The sequence below is a fragment of the Ammospiza nelsoni genome, chromosome 14 (assembly GCF_027579445.1).
Source record: "Ammospiza nelsoni isolate bAmmNel1 chromosome 14, bAmmNel1.pri, whole genome shotgun sequence".
Lineage (NCBI taxonomy): Eukaryota > Metazoa > Chordata > Aves > Passeriformes > Passerellidae > Ammospiza > Ammospiza nelsoni.
Window position 1 is genome coordinate 6,444,023 of NC_080646.1, and position 21,761 is coordinate 6,465,783.

Here is a 21,761-nt window from a genome sequence, read left to right on the forward strand (position 1 = left end):
CAAATCCTTGGGGCCACTGTATCCTACAGGGAGTCTCCCAAGTCAGGGTTCTCCTTGGCCATCTCCAAGAAATTCCCAACAGACAGAGTAAATACTTTTCAATTTTGCCCACAATCCAAAAGGCTTGTTGCATGTTATGTTTTTGTCCAAATAGATACAAATATTGCCCCTCATTATCCACAACCCCTGAAATATTGTGGGTTTTGATTCTTTTTCCTTCAAATAATTAAGCCTGTTTGCTGTTGGCAGCCATCACATTTGCCTATGTGAAGCCAAGTCTTTCCAAGTTTATTAGATCTACTATTTCCAAGAAATAGTTTTCATAAGCAGAGGTGCCCATTAGTTCTCCAGCTATTTCCTGTCTTATCCCCAGGTTGTTGCCCATGCCAGATTCCCATGCAAGGGTGGTCTCATGTTACAGAAAAAGCCTCCTTTTCTCTGGAGAACACCAACTTCTCTGACCCCACACAGATATAATGACGACTTTAAAACACAGAGTGCAGCAATTACCCATGCTCGTGTCACAAATCAGGTCCACAGAATTATTTATTGTCCCTCTGCTTTTAATTTTATCCTTGTTCTGCATCTTATAAAGGTCCCTGTCATGCTGCCAGTGTTTTGGTGCCTGTTATTTATTTTATTTACTGTTGAAAAAATGAAAATATGTGTAAATCCATAAATAGCTAATACAAGAAATATTGCTTCTGTGACATAAGTCTGAGTCTTTCATGGCTCTTGCATCAAATGAATGGTCCAATGGGTCAGGCAGCTTCAGCCAATCTCCCAGCACCCATGACATTTAAATATAATTTAGCTTTCAGGGTTAGGGGGGAAGAGGGGAGGGGAAACTGAATGAGTTATGAAAATACAAATTAAACTGCATTACTATTGCTTTACAACAGCCTGTGCCATATTAAATAGCTGACATGTCTGTTCCAGGACCTTGTCTTGTTACTTTTACATTTATGTAAACTTACTTCAGTTACAAAGAGAGCAGGAAAAGAAAAATCAATTGAAACAGAAGACAGAGATTTAATTTAGCTGGGGGAAAATCAGATCAAGGAAGGCAAATGATGAAGATAAAAGTAACCCCTGTCCCAATGTAGAGAGAGAGTGGCTGTCTGATGTTCATTAGAATTAATTAACAGCATTCTGCTCCTCTGGGACCTGGGGGGTTGAGGAGGTTGGGATTTGCTGCTGTTCCAAGAATGAATTAGAAACACAGACCAAAGGAAAAAGGAGCCAGGGGTTCTCATCATTTAGGACCACAATGGGTTAGTGGATCTAGATGTGGATGGACAGAAGTGAGGTGGTTTAAGCACAGCCCTTCCTCACCACAGCTGGGGTGGAAAAAGGCAGTGACTGATGGATTATTGTGCTGACAGTGTACCTGGGAAAATAAGGTTTACGTGATCTACACTGTGCATGCAATGTCTGCCTCTGCCTCTGTAAAAATCATGATGTCCACTGGCTGATTTGAATGAGATACCTGAATAATCTCAAAAGATTTTAAGTTCCCAGAAGGAAATAGTGTTTAAGCTCCCAGAAGGAAATAGCAGGTAGAAAAGTGTTTGTGTCTATGTTCAGGCTGATATTGGGAATGAACTCACATTCCTTGTGAGACACTAGAGAGCCAACATTAGACAGAGCTATCATTAATATCCCAGCACTGCCAAGCCCACCACTAACCCATGTCCTTGTGCCACATCTACACCTCTGCTCAATACCTGCAGGGTTGGTGACTTCACCATGGCTCTGGGCAGCCTGTTCCAGTGCTTGACAACCTTTGGTGAAGAAATTTTTCCTCATATCCAATCTAAACCTCTCCTGGCGTGACATGAAGCTATTTCTTCTTGTCCTGTCCCTTGTTGGGTGGGAGGAGAGCCTGACCCCCCTATGGCTACACCCTCCATTCTGGGAGTTGTGACACCAAAAAGGTCACTCCAGAGCCTCCTTTTCTCCTGGCTGAACCTCCCTCAGCTGCTCCTTATCAGACTCATGCTCCAGTTCCTACACCAGCTCCATTTTCTCTGCAGACTCTCCAGGCCCTCAATGTCCTTCCTGTAGTGCAGGCCCCAAACTGACCCCAGGATTGGAGGTGCAGCCTCACCAGTGCCAGGTACAGAGGGACAATCACTGCTCTTGTCCTGCTGCTCTTGTCACACTGCAGCTCACACAAGCCAGGGTGCTGTCAGCCTTTTTGGCCACCTGGCCACACTGGCAGCTCATATTCAGCTCCAATCCAGATGATTAAACCTGGGATAATCCAAATACCAGACACAAAATGGCAGGAAAGAGGTTTCGTGAATTCATGTGGGTTTTATGAATTCATGGGGGTTTTTTCCTCACATCTTTCCCCAAGAAGTCCTGCCAGGACCCTGTGCCCACACTTGGTGTGTGCCAGAGAGAGCCAGGCCAGGAGTGTGAGCAAACCAACAAATTTGCTTCCAAAAACACAGGAGGCAGCTGAGTGTGGAAGGACACAAACTTTGTTTGTTTGGCTTGGATTGGAAAGGAAGGCTCATTTTAAGCTTCACAGGGGTTTTTTTTGAGGGATGGAAGAAATCAGCCTTTACCAAATGCAGGGAAAAGCTGGCTTTTCAAAACCTGGAGAGGATCAGGGCCTAAACAAACAGAGCCTCTGAAATTAAATCATGCAAATGTACTTGACAGATTCCCTGTTCAGAAAATGGTGCCCAAGAACAAATAGTTCTTTGGCTGTTGAAATGTTACAGGGTATTGGCAGCCTAAAGAAATGAAAATAACCCCCTGAATCAAGATATTCTGCACCCCCTGAGCTGCTGTGCTCCTGCCCTGTGGTCATGGGGTGGGACCACTCTCAAGGTGGTGATGACTGAATGATTTATGAAGCCCCTTTTTCAAAGGATGCATTGAAAGGTGCATCTGTGTAGCTGATCCCAGCCAGCCATGGCATCAGTCTCTGAAGACTGTTCCACATGTTGCCTGTTCATTACATAAAAGCAGAGTGTGGGCCACTGGAGTCTTTATTTGCTGCCTCTCCCTGCAGTTTAGAGAGGGGAAAAATGTGAGCAAGGTACATGGACTGCTCAATTCAGCAGTCAATAATATTCAATAATATTCAATAATATTCAATAATAAAGCAGAGACCAAAGGGGATGGGGACAAACCAGAATATCATGTTGATGTCCTGCTTAATCTGTCCCCCAAACCTGCTGCAACCTCAAGACTCCAGAACTCATCCTTCCAGGTAAGCAAGCTGGTTCCATTAGATTAGGAAGATATGATGCTGTTGGGAAAAAAAGACCTCTTCCTTAGGATCATTTGGCCATGGAACAACATGCATAAAAAGTTCCTTAGCAAGACACTGACTTGAAAAGCAGGAAAAGTAGGAGGAAGGAGAAAGAAGCCTCTTGGACTGCACTCTGACAATCTGAAAATTCACCAGGCATTTCGACTATCAAGCTATCCCAAAACACATGAGCAGTGTGAAGCATGAAAGTAGAGCTAGATCTGAATTTGATGGGTCAATATCTTCAGTGATTTGATTGCACTAAATTCAATCTTTAGTTCAGAGAGGTGACACAGAGCTGAAAATTGAAGCTCAGTTACTGAAATTGAGTCTCAGGAAGGCAAGAAAGCAGCAAGGCATAAAAGGAAAAGAAAATAATTTCTTAAATAACTTCCCTTTAGATTCTTGTAGCTAAAGCCAGTGTTTGCCAAGAGATAATCCATGCATAGCTCTGCCTCCTTTGCTTTGGGAAGGGACTCACTGGGGCCCAGACTTTGAAACCCCAGCACTCAGCAGCCAAGTATGGACTATGTTGCTGAGGAATTTCTTTCATGACTAATCTTGCTGGCTGTTCTGATAGCAGGGGGAGCCCTTCCCTCCTTGGGGGAAAGGAAACTCAGCCTGGGCCATGATTTGCACACAGCAGGACCCTGAGGGCAATGGTCAGTGCATAGTAGTGTGATGCCATGGAGATGTTCACCTACCAGGGGCAGGTGCCCACTTGTCACTGGGATGGAGAGGGAATGGATTGAAGATAAACAGCTCTCAGTGTGTTGGCAGAGACTCCAGCCAAACTAGGGATTGTCTACAGGCTGCTTTAATTTCCAGGACTGTCACCTATCTGGGAACATTTGCTCTCCAGGAGCCAAGGCCATGGCTCTGTGTGATCCTTGGAGCCAGCTCATGTCTCAGTATGAAGAGTCCTGTTTTGTCCTACGAAAACATAAAATTTTGGTCTTTCCTGCACTCAAAAATATTCAAACAAGAGAAACTCCGAGTTCAGCCCTCTGCAGGAGCTTTGGGATTTCCTCCCCTCCCTGGGAAAGCTCTTGCAGGCATGGTAGAGATTATCAGTAGTAGTTACAACAGTATTTATGCATTGTATTTTAAAACATTTTGCTTGAAGCATTCTGCAAAGAACCAATATTACGGTAATAAGCAACAATTTAGAAATGATCATCAAAGTGGAAAACCAAGATAGATATAACATAAAGAGCCAAAGGGCATCATTAGAAGGAGGGGGAGGCTTCCCTTTGGAATGCAGCCATGATGCAGAAAATGCCTATTCAGAGCTAACTTTCACCTGATCCTTCCTCCCTTTGAGAAAAATGTGCATTAGAATTAAATGTTGCAATTTCTATGTTAGAATTCAGAAAGCAAACACCGCCATGAGCTTCTGCTTGTTCTGAGATCTTGTTAGCCCTGCTTGTCTCCTCTTATTCCTTATTCATCTTTAACAGGTTGTAAAGGAAAACACAGCTCTCTTGACTGCACCAGGGGTCAACAATATTTTCTGCTCTTGCTTTAGTGAAAGATCAGGATTTTCATGGACTTGGACCACAATTCTACTGTGTATGACCACACAGTCGAAAAGCAGTGACACAAGCAGAGAAGAGCAATACCTCTAAAGTATTATTATAGACACAATTTACCATGCTTCTTATGTTACTGTGACTGTACAGATTCTTACAGCAATCAACACTTTTTATTAAAGCCCATTTTTAAGAGAACATTCATTTTCACTGGAGGGAAAAATGTCAGACATATCTGTTTTCCTTAAAATCTGGGCATATTATAAAAAATACTTGGAGTCCTAAAGGAGAATATTTTAATTTTCAGCTGGAAAATACTGACCCAAGTGTGAAAATATTTGTTTCATACAGAATAGGAAAAAAAAAAAAAAAAAGTTTGGTGAAGTCTTTTCCTCTGGGTCATCTTTACCAGGTTACTGCTACAAGCTACATTTTTTTTTTCTTTTTTTCTTGACTTCTCTCGGACATCCCTTCAAAATTCTGCACTTTCCCTGGAATTTCCCATCCCTGCAGTTTTAACTCCACTGTGCCTCGATGCAGCAGGAGCCTGGCAAAGCCCCAGAGGCTGCTGCTTTGGGGCAGCAGCTCTGTTGTGCTGTCAGCTGAGAGTCCTCCCACCAGTGATGATCTCTTTCTAAGGCAGCTTTTACATCAGTTTGTAGGTGAAGGTGTCCTTCACTCTGCTATTTACAAGGTTCAAAGATAAAACATTTAATATTCTCATCAAATTTCTCGTTTCAGACTTCTCCAAGCTTCACCCAGTTAAGCTGAACTGGGCATACAAACTATTCAGTTCATGTGAAATTTCTGATAGAATATACAGGTTTTTTTTTTAAGAACATGGAAGATGGGACAACCATGACACTAATTATTTTGCTGCTTAAGCATTCTTCCTGTTTACATGCTTTTGTCGTGCATTAAGATTGAGGGGTTTTTTAGCATTTTGACATTAATTTTTAACTATTTTCCCCAGAACCACACACAAAACCATCTGTATTATAAATCTCCTTTTTGTTTCTAATATATTTTAAAATTTCTGAGTTCTGAGAGATGTGGTTCTCCCCTTTTGATTCTCACAGAAGTTTTTCACCATTCTTGATGGGATGATTGATCTCACCTCTTATTTTTCACATGATCCATTGTATGGATATATATATAATGTGCACATATACATTCTATATGTTTAGTTTTGGGCAGCTGGCTGCCAGTGAGATTCCCTTAGCCAAGGCTGTTGGGGGGTGGCTCTGGCCTCATCTACTTGAGACAGCAGCAGCTCCTCAATTTTAGGATCCTATTTACCTCTGCTGGACTGTGTCTGGTATGATTGAATTGTGCTGGTCATTGAGTAAATGGTGTAGATAATTTCAAAATCATTGGCAGAACATCTTCTGGAGGCACCAAGGCTGATCCTTTGTGAGGCAGCAAAGGCATCTCTGAGTGCATCCAGGACTCTTTGCTGCTGATCCAAGTGGCTGAGCACATCCCTGCCTTTGAGAGCTCGATGTGGGAGGCATTTGGGCTGGCAGGCAGAGCCAGCCCTGCCACAGGGGCTGGGGAAGGCTGACCAAGAAGCCACAGGTTCCCCCGTGCCACATTGTCAAAGGCAATGTTCCCATTTAGTTGCTCGCACTCACTGTCTTTCAAGCCTCATTGAACCCCAGCAGGGGTAAAAAAGCCTCTGTGACGAATGTGATCCTCCTCTGCAGGACAGAGACGTTTAGAGGATGTCACTGCCACCACTCTGGCTGGGGGTAAGGCTGAAATAACTCCTGTCCACCCCATGATGAGAACAGGACGGAGGAACGCCGCTAACAACAGGCAGCCGTCAACACTCCCAGCTCTGCTCTGAAATGAGGCCACTGGGCTGCCTCTAAATCCTGCCACATGTGGGTGTGTGGTGCTGTGAGCTGCAGGTCTCTGGGCTGTCTGGAGCAGTGTGGGGCCCTGCAGCTGTGCTGCCCATCTCCTGCTGCTCCTGCTCACAGCTCAGCTCGCTTTATGTGTGACATCATTTCCCCATAAAGAAGGGCTGATTGTAAACCCAGATGGAAATGGATTTGCATGAAATGCACTTTAATTAATTAGCTAAATGTTTGCAAAGTGCTTTGAAGATGTAAAACTCCATACAAGTGTTCAAGGGTTCTAATAATAAAATAACAATAATTAATTTCCTCAGGAAGCGTGTGTACAGCATGTGCTCAGAATATTCCTATCCAAGAACATAAAAAAAAAAATACCCCACTTTACCTCTGACATTTTATTGAGGACTGAGTACGGCAATAAAATAAATTAATTCATTTATTCATCCATGGAGACTTCAGTTTGGCTCTAGTTTAAAAAAGAAAATAGCAGCCGTAGTGCCCATTAGTCAATGTGACAGAACAGAAGTATAATTTACAGCAGTTAAGCAAGACAGGGCTGTTTAGCAACGAGGCATCTGATAAGGGGACCAAGTATCTCTGCTTTCAGTTTTCCTCTAAAAGCAGTAGGGCCCTGCAATAAGGTGGCCTGTAGTGGCTCAAAATCTGGATGTTGTTCTGACTACATTAAATATGAAGAAGCAGCAGAAACCTGGGCTGTTACAGATGATTTTACACATTGGTCCTGGATGGGGTCTGGGAAATTCTGCTCCCTTCCCTTGGAAGAAGTGTTCATTTTGGTGCTTGCATTCCTTTGGATTTGATTTCTGCAAACATTTGGTCAGATTTCTGCATGCAAGAAGTTAGTGAGATAAAAAAGCCATTGCAAAAGCTCATGCAAATATGCATTTACCAGAGGATTTGCATCTCCAGCCAAGGCTTCCATTATTTCAAGGTCTTTACAGCAAACCTTCAGCTCAAGAGTCAACCTTCAACAACCTTCCCTCCCTGTGCTGCACCACCAGGATTGTGTTCTCTAAGGAAAACTGGGCTAGATCATCCTCACTCTGAAGGAAGAGTTGACAATGCAGTGCCCCTCCTTCAGCCTCCTGACAGCTTTTCCCTTGAAATCACTGAGACTTGTTAATTTACCCGTGACATCCCACCAAATGCATCTGCTGGAGCAGGTCACCACAGAGACTCGAGGGCAGGGCAGAGAAGATCTGAGGATGGGCTGATTTCCCCCTGCATTTTTCAAGCTTTACACAAGTGCAGAGAAAGTTTGTGTCATTAATCAGTAGCTTATACCCAGAGCATTAGGGATTTTAAAGCTGAGGAGATAATGTGACAAATGAAAAAAAATGATGTGAATTAGCAGAAAACTGACTTTTCCCCTTGATATTAATTCATTTCTATGGCAAGGGTGCACTTTCAGAGTGCAATCAAATTCATGAAGAGGTTTTGATGGATATGGAGAGACAGGAAAACACCATTTATCACTTGGAAAAGCTTCACAAAGCACAAGAAGGGCCCCTTTATGGAGCCATAACTGCAGGAGATGTCATCTGTCAGGGAGCTGCACGATGGCTCTCCCTCCCCAAGTGGGGATGGGCAGATTGCAAGTGAGGCTTTAAACTTCTCTCCAGAGCCTCAGTTCAGGAGTTTGTTTTAGTGTATTTTGGAAATAAAATCAGACAAGAAAAGTGGAAGTTGGGCTGCTTTCTACAGAGGGACTCTGCCACCCAATTCAGCAAGGAATTGTGCGAGATTCACCTGATTCATCTGTCTCAGAGCAGAGTTTTATGACAAAAACCATCTGTTTTGTTCCCTGTAGTTATTATTATATAACAAGAATCACTAAATGAGACACTCAAACAAAAACAAACCTGTGCTTTATCTCCATGCATTTAAGCAGATTGAGTGAGAGCAAGTGATTTTAGATGTATCTCTAACCTCCTTACCAAAGCAGGGAAGATATTCATGCTCCACCAGAAGTAAAAAGAATCATTCAGAATAGGTGAGGCCAGCTATTTTTCCCAAATACTTAACTGTTTGCCAAAACCTGGAAGAATATTTGACAGTCATCAGCATGAATTTTCTTGAAGAGGATGCCTGGAGTAAGTAGAAAGACCTGAAGATTTTAAGCATGCAAAACTAATGTAACTTCACCCTGACTCTGAATTCATCCTGCTTCTGGAGAGAGGCAATGGGGAATTTGTAATCTCCATACAATCTCAACACCCTGACTGAATAAAAAGAACACAACTGACCTGCTGCATTTGACCATTATGTTATTGAAAAATTCCCACCTATGAACTAAGGGATTTAGCCCTTGGAAAACCTACTTGTATTTGCAGAGCCGTTTCCTGACCTTTTCTGTAAGCCAACGTAGTCGTGAGCAGTAAGATCAAAGGCCTGATGAATGTCTGATGCGAAGAGAAAAGAAAAGGCTTCAGGCTCTTTCCCTTAGAGACTGATGAACACTCATTTCCAGTTAATTTAATAGGGTATATGCTGAAAAAGGGACTCCTGTGTACAGTACATTGAACACAATCTCTTATATTTTCTCTGCTTAAGTGGATGGTCTGTTCTAGTGAGCCTCTATCTTAGCAGACACTAAATATTATGTTTGTCAGATGAATGTACCTCTTCAGGAGCTCAGTTTGCAGGCACTGAGTGCACTTCAGAGGGCAGATGTTGATTCAGAATGCATACAGAAACCCTGCCTGGTTTGGGACAAATGGGAGAGGTGACCTGAGCCTCCAGTGAGGTAAACCAGCCAAATTTAGCTGATTTTGGTGCAGCAGCAGTGACTGTGGTCTCTGATGATGCATGCTAATTTCCTGTGCTTGCAAGATGGTGAGCAAGGTACAGGGAAGGGAGAAAGTTCTTAGAGGGGAATGGGGCATTTTACTGCATTTTACTGCAGTAAGTAATTACCAATTTAATTATTTCATATACTCTCTGCCTTTGATGGTTATCATCAACATACAAATACTCTGCAACAGCATAATTTCTCTGGCAGCAGCAAATCAAATGGTGATTGAAGCCATCAACCTTGTAATCTGTGTCCCTGCTTCTTTTGTCAGGTTCCTTTGTGGAGCTCAGGTTTGTGTGGATCTCTCCCCTAAATCCACTGAGCAGAGTCAGGGCCACAAAGCAGACTGTTCTCTGTTCTTTTTGGAGCTTAAATGAAGGTTGGAAGAGTAATAGAATGTCCTGCATTGGAAATGATCCACAAGGAGCGTTGTTAATCTATTTCATTGTAGCTGGGATGGTCGGGGCTGTAAAATGGTCCAGTGCTTAACTGCACTTTTATAACCCTGTACAGAGACAGAGTGATGCCAGAAAGCCTCTGCATTTACCACTGCAGAGGAGGAGGAAGGAGACAGGCTCCTAAAAGTGCAGTTTACCAGGGGAAGCTGCAGCAGCTGTATCTGTGCTAACACCAAGCTCTTCCCTCAAGTTCAGCCTAGGAGTCACCCTCCCTTTTTCCTGAAACTCAGACAATTCTACATTGGATCAAACACATGTGAGATGCCACCAGGCTGGTCTCTGACAGCTGGAACAGCTCCAAGGATACTACAGACTGCTTCAATCCTAGCAGATCTGAATTGCATGAGGAGGAACTGAGAGCTTGCCATCGTTACCCTCTGCAAATCAGGACTGCAGATGTCCTGTCCTGTTCACTGCTATCACTTCAATGTTCTCTTATCCTCCATTCTGTTTTCTCTTGATTTATTCTGCAGTCATGAGCATTTTCTTGCCACCTTTCTTCTCCCTGGATCAGGGTAGAATGTGGCCCTGGCTTTCAATAGCCACCCTACCCCTCAGGATACCTGCTGTGCCTCACAGGCACTGTCCCTGTTATCCAGCTAGGACAGAACTTTGCCTCCAACCTGGAAAATGGAGGTGCCAGCAAAATGAGGAGCTGCAGTTCTTCTTCTCTCTAAATCCCATTCTTGGTCTCAGTGGTGATAAATCAGTGTTTAAAACACTTTAGCTTTTCATCATCCATTAGAGTAAACATCCGCTGCTCATCTGTTTTCCTTCTGCAGGATCATTGTCTTCACCATCGGAATTAATTGATTTCTTTGTGTTGGGTTGGGTTTCATAAGAAGACTAAATATTCCCAAGAGATGAAAACATGAACTGAGTGGTGTATGTGTGTGTGCAAAACAGATTTCCATCTAGATAAAGGCAAAGTGAGAGTTCAATACAGAGCTACTGTTATAGTCCGGGAGACACAGGAAAACCACAAAATTGCCCGATGTGCAATATGGGAACAGGTTGCTCAGAGAAGCTGTGGCTGCCTGACCTTTGGAATTGGTCAAAGTTAGGCTGGATGTCCCTGCCCATGGCCTAGATAATCTCAGAATGTCCCCTCCAACCCAAACCAGTCTGTAGTAATATGGGGCCTCTTAAGTAGGTACAGAAATATTTATTTTATAAATAAAGTAGAAATCCATGATGGAAATTAAATTGTTTGAGAGAGATCAGACAACAGACAACATAAACCTTAAGAAAACTGAGGAATTCTGGATGTCACTCATGCTCTCCCTTCTGAACCATGTTATCATCTGAATGTGTAAGAAAACAAAATCTACAACAAAATAAGCTTCAATCATAAGTCAGTGAAGCTGAGGGGTCAGCAGGTCTCTCAGTTCCTCTCATAATCAAAACCCATAAAGACAAGGAAAGTTCCATTTCTGTCCAGTGAAATGCCATTATTGTGTCTGACAATGACAGGTTTTGCATACACAGACACACAATGTACATGCACACGCATACAAAGCTGTTCCATAATAACAGGTTTTCTGGCTTGGTCTCAAAGCTGACATAAATAAGACCAGGAGCTTCTCTCCTGCTATTTTATGGACTGTGAATAAGATTGCACTTGTCCTGATGATCCTTCCATTTGGCCATCATTCCTAACCATCAGACAGAGTGCCCTCACAAAGAAAGGACATATCCATACCCAGGAGTCTGTCAGATGGAGTCAACACATCACTCCAAACATACCCACAGTGAACTAACACATATTTTTCTCCCTTGTTTAATTTAAAATAGTTTTTCTCTTTCCCTTCCATTTTCACCTGCTCCCTGGATGGAAATTGCACTGCTGGGAAGGCAGGGACACCAGCTGCTCTGTAGCTCTCCCCATTCATCTCTCTTAGGTCCTGAATCACTCAGGTGCTTTTGTGATGCTTTTTGTGATAAGCACCTGCTTGAATCCATCCTTGTTCAGTGAAACATTTAAAACTCATTGTAAGCCTCACTGACATCAAGCAGAGTTAAACACAGTTAATGCCATACTTAAAATTCAGCCCAGTTGTGTAGTGCTCTGCCAAATCATTATTTGGCACTGGATAGCAATGCAGGCCTAAGTGACCTCCAAAAGGCTGCTCATTATAGCTTTTTATAGCAGTTAGAGGCAAATGCTTTAAGGTGCAGTTAAGGAAATGTACCCAGCTTCAGGTCTTTGCCACTCACAAGCAAAAGTTCAAGGAAGCTGAGAGGAGAAGGTTCATTTTGTTCTCCAAATGTGACATAAACTCTGAGGAATAAATGCACAGAAATGCTGCTTTTAAAATATTGAGGTTAGCAATCACTCCCAGCTGCCATAAAAGCCAGAAAATTTCCATATGCTTCATTTTAGCTGCCTAAAACCTAAACTCATGTTACAAAACCTGAAGGTAACTTAGGGATGTTTGCTTGTAGCTGCCTACCTACAATTTCCAACACTTGGAGATTCATCATCTAATAAAATTATTTGAGTGGAAACCATTCAGCGCCTCAGTTATGTTCCTGACTTTTCATGACCAACTGAGATAACTCATCACTAACACAAGCAGTGCATGTGCACATCAACACCAGCAGGAACAGCCCCCTTGGAGGGTGTGCAGTGGTTATTTATGCCAGAGAACAGGGATTGAGGAGTCCAAAGCTGTACCTACACCATCAAGAACACAAAGGCACTGAAACTGCCTGACTCTGCTCTACAGAAAATCTGTCTGAGCCATCTGCTCTCCAAGAGTTTGAGGACCAGTGCACAACTGGAGTGGCAATGCCTAATGGGAGGTGTCTAATGGGCAGATGAAGAGAGCAAGCTAAACAGCTCAGTCTCTGACTATTAAAAGCTGGCTTTGGTTGGACTGCTTGCCTGAACTGCCAAAAGTTCAGCTATTAGAGGGCTCAAGATGCTTATCTAAAAATAGGTTTAGGGTTTTTTGTCAAATTTCAACACTTTGGTTCTTTCTAACCCGCTATAAAATCTGGCTGATCTTTGGATCTGCCTGGAGCCCTGTGAAGATCAAACTAAGGCAATGAGAGCCACAGAAAAACAATAGATTTAGTGATGGGAAGTATTCAAGCCTCTCATTTATTTTCTCTGAGATGCAGCCCCTGGTACTGATCTCTAAAGGATCAGTATCTCTAAAGAATATCTCTAGAAAGGATTTCTTTAAATAATGTCAACCAGAAGCATCCCAAAGTTCTTTCAAAGTGCAAGGAATCTCTCAGGTCAGATATTAAATGGAAGAAGCAAGACCTCAGCTCCAGCCATGCTGTCTGCAGGCAGAACCCCTCAGGTGCCACTTTTTCCTGCTCTTGAAGGAATTTATGCCTTGAAAGAGCTCCATTGGAGCGCAGCTCCTCTGCCTGGCAGTACACTCACCATGAGCTCAGCAGAGGTGACTCTGCACCATTCCCCTTGTTCACAATATCTGCTGAGATGTTTATATTTGGCTCTGCCTGTGTGCGAAACCCCTCCCCAGCCAGGACCCTGCAAAGAGCGTTGCTGCAAAGCATCGGTGGAGCTCCAAACTGGTGAGATGAGTGGTGAGACAGGAGGCACAACCTCCACAGGAGGGAAATGACGACAACACAGCTTGTGAAGAGCGGCAGATGCCACCCTGCTCACCCAGAGCTTGCCAAAGAGCTGGTTTGTTTGAGTTCCCTCCACTGCCTTTTTCCACGTACGTGATTGCTCATGCACACAAAGCCAGTGAGTGACTGCACGGGGATAAACACACACATGCTCCGACCCAACCACACCCTGCTCCTTCTGCCAGCTGGAAAAGGAGGGCTGGAGTGTTTCTTGTTTTCCCTCTTTCTTACCCCCACAGAAAAGTCTGGGATACAAACAACAACCTGTACAGAGAAGATAGAGCGGTTTAAAATGGACAAAAATACCTGAAACAATCTCATTGCTTTGCCCAGGAGGAGCTGCTATTTCACTTCAATGCCTGCTGAAGTGGATGTCTCCCTTAGTCTCAGCAGTGATTTTCGTTCCTTAATTAATCAATTACACATGTAACTGTGGTCCATTAGCAAGGCAGATGACTGTCTTCAGATGCTGATTACTGGTTTCGGAAGAGCCCAAAAATATTTCAGTAGGATGAATAAATTTCCTCTATGAGGTTTTAATGGGACCATTTAGCTTTTTTTTTTCTTTTTTTAAAAAACAAGAACTGAAATGGGTGTAATAAACCAACTCCACCTACATGATACACAGGGGAAAAACAACAGGCCCCAGTTTTAGACCCTGTCTGCACTTAATTGTACTTGGAAGAGTATATAATGGAGGACTAATGGTACCTATGTGTTTAGCTCACTTAGCAGTGCAGAGGGGATGATTTCCTATACACAGTATAGCACTTTGATTGGCTGTTTTATAAGATAATGATCAGGACACATACATTAGTAATAGACTGCCATGGCTAGTATGTCCTGAGTTATAAACCCCAGCTGGTCCTGGTCATAATTATTAATAATAACAGTAATCTGCATTTCTAAATCATATCTGACCCCAAGAGCTACTGTTTATATAATATACACATTGCACTAAGTCTAAGTTCATAATTGTATAAATATAGGGGTATTATTTCAGTATGGGGACACATTTTCAAAGAAGAAAGGATTCAGTTCTTAGAGTAACTCAGTAACACAAAATTACAGCCAGGATTTCAGTACTTAATTTTATGATATCTTCCCATAGTATGCACATTGTGCCTGTTCATTTCATTAATCCCGTATTGACAAGAAGAGCACAGGACTTTGATTTTAAATCTCATCTGAGAGTCTGAAAGCCTCTCTTCTCTAGCAGCTGCTTGCCCCTGGGTCACTGCTACTATTATATGATGATTTATATTTACATATTCTGCTTGGAGGTTGCATTGTATTTTCTTGCTCCTGTTTTTCTTCCTGACACTGAGGATAAAAACAGCAATCAACATGGGACATCAGCAAGGCCTCACAGCTGGCCCCATCCCCATTACCTTCAGCCTTTCCTAATGTTTCACTGATTATTTTCCAAAACGAGAGGCTTAAACTGTGAAATTCCTGAAAAATTAGTTCTGAGCTCAAACGCTAAAAATACACATTTCATGTAATGCTGGAAAGGAGACAGGGTGATCCCCACTCTATGTTTGCCAAAGCATCTCTGAAATCCAAATAAATTAAACTTCTTATTCAATCAGTGTTGCCAAGTGGATGGGTACAAGCAGCTCCAGTGGTGAACAAGTAAATTGGCTGTATTCTGGGATTTATTCTGGTAGGCTTTTTACTTGGAAGGGAAGCATCACAGCCTTTTATTCCTGCTGGACCAGTGTCCTCCATCCCCCCTGGACACATCTGCAGAACTCCTGGTGCTGTCCAAAGCTTTGGAGTCAACTGGGCTTTGGCTCCTTTTTCCTTTAAGGATATTTAGATTCGACTCAGGAGTCAGAAGTCAGGAATACATGGATAAAACATCCCCAAAGCTGGGATAAAGGCAGTAAGGAGCAATTTGCATTGTAAAGAAGTTTTATAAGTATGCAGCCTATTAATAACTGCCTCCACTTGTGACAAATGTCACTGGGCTGATTTGAGCTGCTTTGGAGGCGGCACAGATACAATTATCCGTCACCCCGGAAGATGCTCTCCAGAAATTATTCACATTTGAAGGGTGTTGGGATGGGGATTTCTTTTCTTTTGTTTACCTGATGAGCAATTTCAACCCAAAGGTCCTGCTTTTTAAAGGTTTCAGACTCAGGGTTACTTCTGCAGGGCATTTACATCTCCCCAACCCATCAGCTCTGTTGTGCTTTGTGTTGCACAATGTTGAAAGCAAAACATGAAAAGAATTAGAAATCAGTGGAGAAGATTTGGGCATTTGGGCAGCTGTGATGGCCAAGGAAAAGGTTGCTGTGGCACCTGGAAAGACAGGAGTCTGTGAGCCTTCTTCAGAGAAAAGTTTTGCAATTACCTGGCCCTCATCATAGTTTGACACTTCTGAGCTATCTTCTACAGAAGAAGTGCTCTGACTGAACCCAAGACATTTGGAGGAGAAAACAAACTCCCACACAGGCAGAAAAATCGCTGTAATTCACCTGAGAAGTCACTCTCAGCAAAAAGCCCATGAAACAGATCCCATTACCCTGTCCTCAAGTTGGGAACAAGGGGATCAGAACTGGTCACATCTCTGGATGTGGCTGTATGGGGGAGCTGTCAGTCCTCAACACTGCATGAATCACGAAAGTCAGGCAGCAAAAATCAGCAGTGAACATTTCAGCTCCCTCCATCTGTCCCTGCAGATGCACTGCAGAGCTCCATCTCCTGCCACCTCCCAGGGGCTGACTCTGCTCATCCCCAGTCCCATCCTGCAGCAAGCTGGGGTCTTGCTGGAATCAATGAACTTGGTTCTTTGCAGGAATTGGCTTCCAAACAAGGTGTTGTGCCAAGTGACCTCACACCCATCCCAGTCCAAGCAGGGACCTTAGGCCAGGGGAATGGTTTTGTGCCCAGGGACAAAGGCACCAGTTCCTCACTGACACCCAGCCCTCCACACCTCTCAGCAGTTCAAGAGACAGCAATGGCACAGTTACCATCACCTTCACATTTCTGTTTTGTTACCTCCAGTACAAATATCAATTACACTGTCTGACAAGGAGAAAATGAAATTGCAAAGTGTTAGGCTGCAGGTATTTAGGCCAATGATTGGGGCTGTCTTTAAAACACTGTAATGACACCATCCTGGATGGATAAGAGAGAGATGGGGTATTGTGTGCATTCCTACACTTTGAATTTAAATTAAAATTCGCTGTGATTTAAGATGTTATCTCCTTTGAAAGTCTATACTTTCCTTGGAGAGAATAATTATTCTCAGCTAATAATGTGAGTTGCTAGGCTAGTGATTAGTGTATTTGCAACAGGGTAAATTTGCTTCTTATTGATGAAGACTCAGGTGCGTTATTTACTGTCTGATAATTTCAATCTGGAATTAATCTTTGGCTTGAAAGGACACCTATTCTTTAAAGCTCATCATCCCCTTGCCCTGCTTTTGCTTATGTCTTCAGTTTTGAAGGTACATGTTCATGATTTGCAGAAGTCATTACCAAATGCTTGGAAGTCCACCAGGCAGGTTACCTAGATAATTTCTTTTACGAATAGTAATAACAACATCAATAAATAAAGCTAAATCATGCCCAGAGGAAAACAAAGTAGTCAATTGTGAGTTGTGCTTGCAAAGATTGGTAGTAAGAAGGTAGCAAGGTCATAAAATAAGCAGGCAGCATTATCCCCCATGTCCCATTTTGAAACCAAATTAATCAGGCCACCATCCAAGGACTTTACTCATAAATGTGATGCCACACAACACATTCTTGTTACAGAGTCAAAGGGGAACACAAGAAATAATAGCTCAGGGCTATGACCACTGAGTAGTTCAGGACAGAAAATTTAAGTGCTTTATTCCTTAATGAGCACAAGGGCAGACATCAAACTAGACCAGGATCCCTAGGTGCAAACAGAAAGATGGAGATTGTCCTCCACACTGGTTTAGTGCCTTGTGCAGTTATTCAAGAGCCTATTGAGAGCAGGGTCACTGCACTGCAAATGTCTGTGGGACAAATATTTCACCTCGTGCTCATTCCTTGTCATGCAGGAGGAAGCCCTGGCTGAGTAATGCTCAGCCCTCACTCACCCCTGCCATTATCTCACAGACTGGGGGAACTCATTCCCAATGATTATGTTGCTGATAAGGGAATTCCCAGGACTACAGTGGCTGAACACATTGGATTTACATAATTGTTGAATTTGCAGGCAACCCCAACAAAGGAAGCGATGAGAATCTTGACTCTGCATTTCAGAAGGCTGATTTATTGTTTTATTATATATATTATATTTAAAGAAAATTATATATTAAAATTTACTAAAAGAATAGAGAAAGGATTTCATCAGAAGGCTAGCTAAGAATAGAATGGAAGGATAATAAAATCTTGTGACTGACTAGAGTCCAAGCCAGCTGGGCTGTGATTGGGCATTAATTACAAACAACAACATGAGACCAATCACAGATGCACCCGTTGCATTCCACAGCAGCAGATAATCATTGTTCACGTTTTGTTCCTGAGGCCTCTCAGCTTCTCAGGAGAAAACATCCTAACGAAAGGATTTTTTCATAAAATATGTCTGTGACACATAATCTTGCTTAAAAATCAGCATTTCATTTGCATCATGTCACCAGATTCCAACTGCATCAAGCAAGGGAGGGTGCCTGGGGAAGTCACACCTGAAGAGAAAAAAGAAAGCCCAGAGAGAAAAGGAGACAGAAGGTGATTTCCCCAGATTTTTCTGTGCTGTGAGACACCTCAGAGATCTAGTTCAGGAAGTCTTCTCCTCCTAAAGCGAGAAGGAGCTGACAGCTTTTCAGTGAGCCACACCACCACCCCAATTTTCATTCAGAGAACTTGCCATCCACCCCTCCACGAGCCTGGGACCTGCACACACAGCAGAGACCTGGGCTGAGTCCTTTGCACCCTGACCAGTGTGGTACTGGGACAGGACTGGATGGGGCTTTAAACAACCTACTCTTGTGGGAGGTACCCCTGTTATCATGAGATAATGGTCAGAAAAGGGTTTGGGTTTGAATTTGGCGCATTTTTTGGGTTGGATTTTAACATTCCCCTGCTTAGTTTTCCCATCTAGATTTCCTCTTCTTTATGAAATCCTGTCTCTAAAGCCTATCAAGGCAATATTTCCTCCCCAGTGGACACTGGAATGTTGCAATAATCATGTTCATGATTTAGGGATACACTTAACTTCAGCCTTGAACTCTTCTGTGGTTGATGTGGCCTTCACCCAGGGCTACCTCTTTTTTTCTCTTTAACAAGATTTTCTTCCCACAAGTTTTATACTGAACCTTGACCTGAGGAGACAGGGAAAATGGTTATTTGGGAGCAAATGTGTAGCATTTACAAGGAAAAGCTGCTTTAAGTGACCTGGAGGAAGGGCATTCTGCAATACCAGATATAAATGTCAGCAAGGACATGGGATAATAATGGCACTCAAACCCAAAACCTCAGAAAATCTGTCTGAGAAGGTCTCTCAAGCCCATAAAGTCAGGGTCATCCCACACAGAGCAAGAGATCTGTCCCAGAGACCACACAAAGGTGACACTATTCCTGTCCTCTTCCAGGTGGGATGCAAAAGGGGACAGAGTAACTTGGCAGGGTCCCACAGCTGTGCCAAGCCAGGGCTGCTCAGAACTCCTTATGGCCTCTTTGGATAGGGTCAAAAGAGGGCTGTAAATAGTTGTTCTGAAATATTTATAGGCCTAAGGGCTCAGTACGAGGCTGGTTCCTTCAGAGCAGTTTGTTGTTCAGGGGTCGAAGGGAAGGAACAGGGTTCCTGGGAAGATTTCAAAGCCCTTATCCTAAATAGGAAAGGATGAAAGAGCTGAGTTTATCATTCTAAGATGCGTTTTGAAGGGCTGAGCACAATATTCTTTTCCCATTCTGAAGCAGGCGATTTCAAGGCTAAGAAAGGGAGAAAGGACTTCCTCTGGAGAAATCTTACAAACTTCTTCTGAAACCCCAGGACAGGAGTGGATCCTGCTCCTGTGCTGGCCATGGCTCCACTGCTGGACAGCCTGCAGCCCTGGGAAGTCACAAACTCCCTGGAGTGTGCCTTTGCTGTGCCAGGGTAACAAAATCAAGGAGTGAAGCCACTTGAGATCTGGTTTTGGTTTCCTTGCTATTAGCTCTGCTTGTATTTAATGAGTAGCTCTTTTGTTTATTTTCTATAGAGAAGGAAAAACTTTGCAGGGAATTCTAAACTTGTGGTTCTCAGAGGGAAAACATCAACACAAAATCCACACAAAATGGTGGACCTCAGCTGTATCCAGATGTGGTGGGAGTGAGCTCCTAAGGCTGGGGTAAAGCCCTGCTTAAGAGGATCACAAGCCTCAGGTGGGGCTCTGTGGGTTCTGGAGGCTGTGGGCAGGACAACTGCAATGTTGATTTTACTTGGTTAATTCCCAGCAGGATCAGAATTCTGATCTGAGTCATCCATATAGGGAAAGCATCAAGGGCTTGTGGCCTCCGGCTGTTTTTTGAGGTGATAAGCAAAGCACTTAGAAATACCTGTGTTGTCCCCTGCCTTACATTCCTCACACAGAGATGTGGGAGGGGTTCACCAAACCCCTCTGTGGCGAGAATTCTCCTTTTCATAGCCCAAATTTTAACTGCAGAAAATTCTGCCTTCTGGAGAAGGAGGAACTTACGAGACAATGTTGGTGACACCTTGTCATGATCAGCTGGGCTGGAGACCTTGTGCACAAAGCCCATCCCTGCAGCATCTCAGCAGGCTGCCCCAGGAGGCACCACTGCTGCAGCCCTGTCCACAGCTTTTCTCCTCTACCTGCAGTCTCTCCACATTACTACAAGGAATCTACATCTCCCCTGGAGAACACTCAGGATGTGCAGGCTGAGAAAGCTTGAAAACCATTGCACCAGCCCACTGAAGCAGAAATCCTTATTTTCTCCCCCATAATTACATTTGCTTTGCTTCAGCTTTGCAAAACTTGCGTTCCAAGAGCCTTGGCATTAGTCAGAGCTGTTTGTTCCCTAAACTTTTGAGTCACTGCTTTTTTCTGTTACCTCCTTTTCCCTGATTTCGCTGAGCTGTGTCTGATGGCAGCACCTTGTCTGTCTGATGGGGGTCCTGGGCACAGCCTCCAGCAGTCACTGGTGAGCAGAGACCAGGCAACGTCGTGGGCAACTGCTGCCATCTCCTGGTCTTCCAATCCCCCAAAAAGCTCGGGCATCATCAGTAAGGTCAAGTGCAATAATTTAGTTTTACATATAAGTGCATACGTGTGCATATATGCGTATGCACATATATGTATATAAACATACATATATGCATATGTATATATGCACACATATTTTTGTAGGTGAAAAAAGAAGTAACAATAAATTTAAATTTGACTTTTGTTATTTTCAAATAGTACTATGTGGGTTAGTGCAGTAATAAGTCTGTACACTTAAAATGTTAAAAATTGTATATAATCCCCCTAACTGTTTGCATTGGCCATGGTAGCTGAAGGTTCTGCAGCTAATTCTCCTTGCTCACTGAGAATGGTAAAAAAATATTTTAATAGGATTTTTTCTGGTTTATAGTCACCTCCTCACAAAAACAAAAACAAAACCAAAACCAAAAACAAAAACAAAAAAAAAAAAAAAACCAAAAAAAACAAACACCAGACTTGTCTGATAAGGACAGACTCACTCAGTATCAGACCCAAAATCATTCCATGGTTTGTGCATTGGCAGGCTGCTCAGTTTCCAGCAATTGCTGCCCCAAGCTGGCAAAAACAAGACTCCATTTCCCTTCCACAAGGACCTGGCCAAGTTTTGCCCTTCCCTTGTCTTTTCAACAAATGTGAACTCAGATTGCCAAGTTTATTCTCTATTTTTAAAGTCCCCAAATTAGGATCTGAGATACAGGAGCACTGATTTGCCATCTTACCATAACCTGACTCAAACCACATTTCTAATATGAAATCACTTCACCATTCAGAATCATCACTCAGACCTATTTCTGGATTTATTTTGTGGCTGCTAGGAATGCCATCATCCCCAGCCTTCTTCCTCCACCAGGTAACCTTCTGTGACAGCTTGGATGAACCTGCACATCCAGGGAATCTGGGTCATTTCTTAGTAGCAATGAGAGTCTGTGCCAGAAAATCCACATGATGATGGTCAGGGCAGGAACATCAATGTGGAAAAGCAGGAACACAGATTTGCAAAGGTTTTCCTACCAACCAGCCCATCCTAT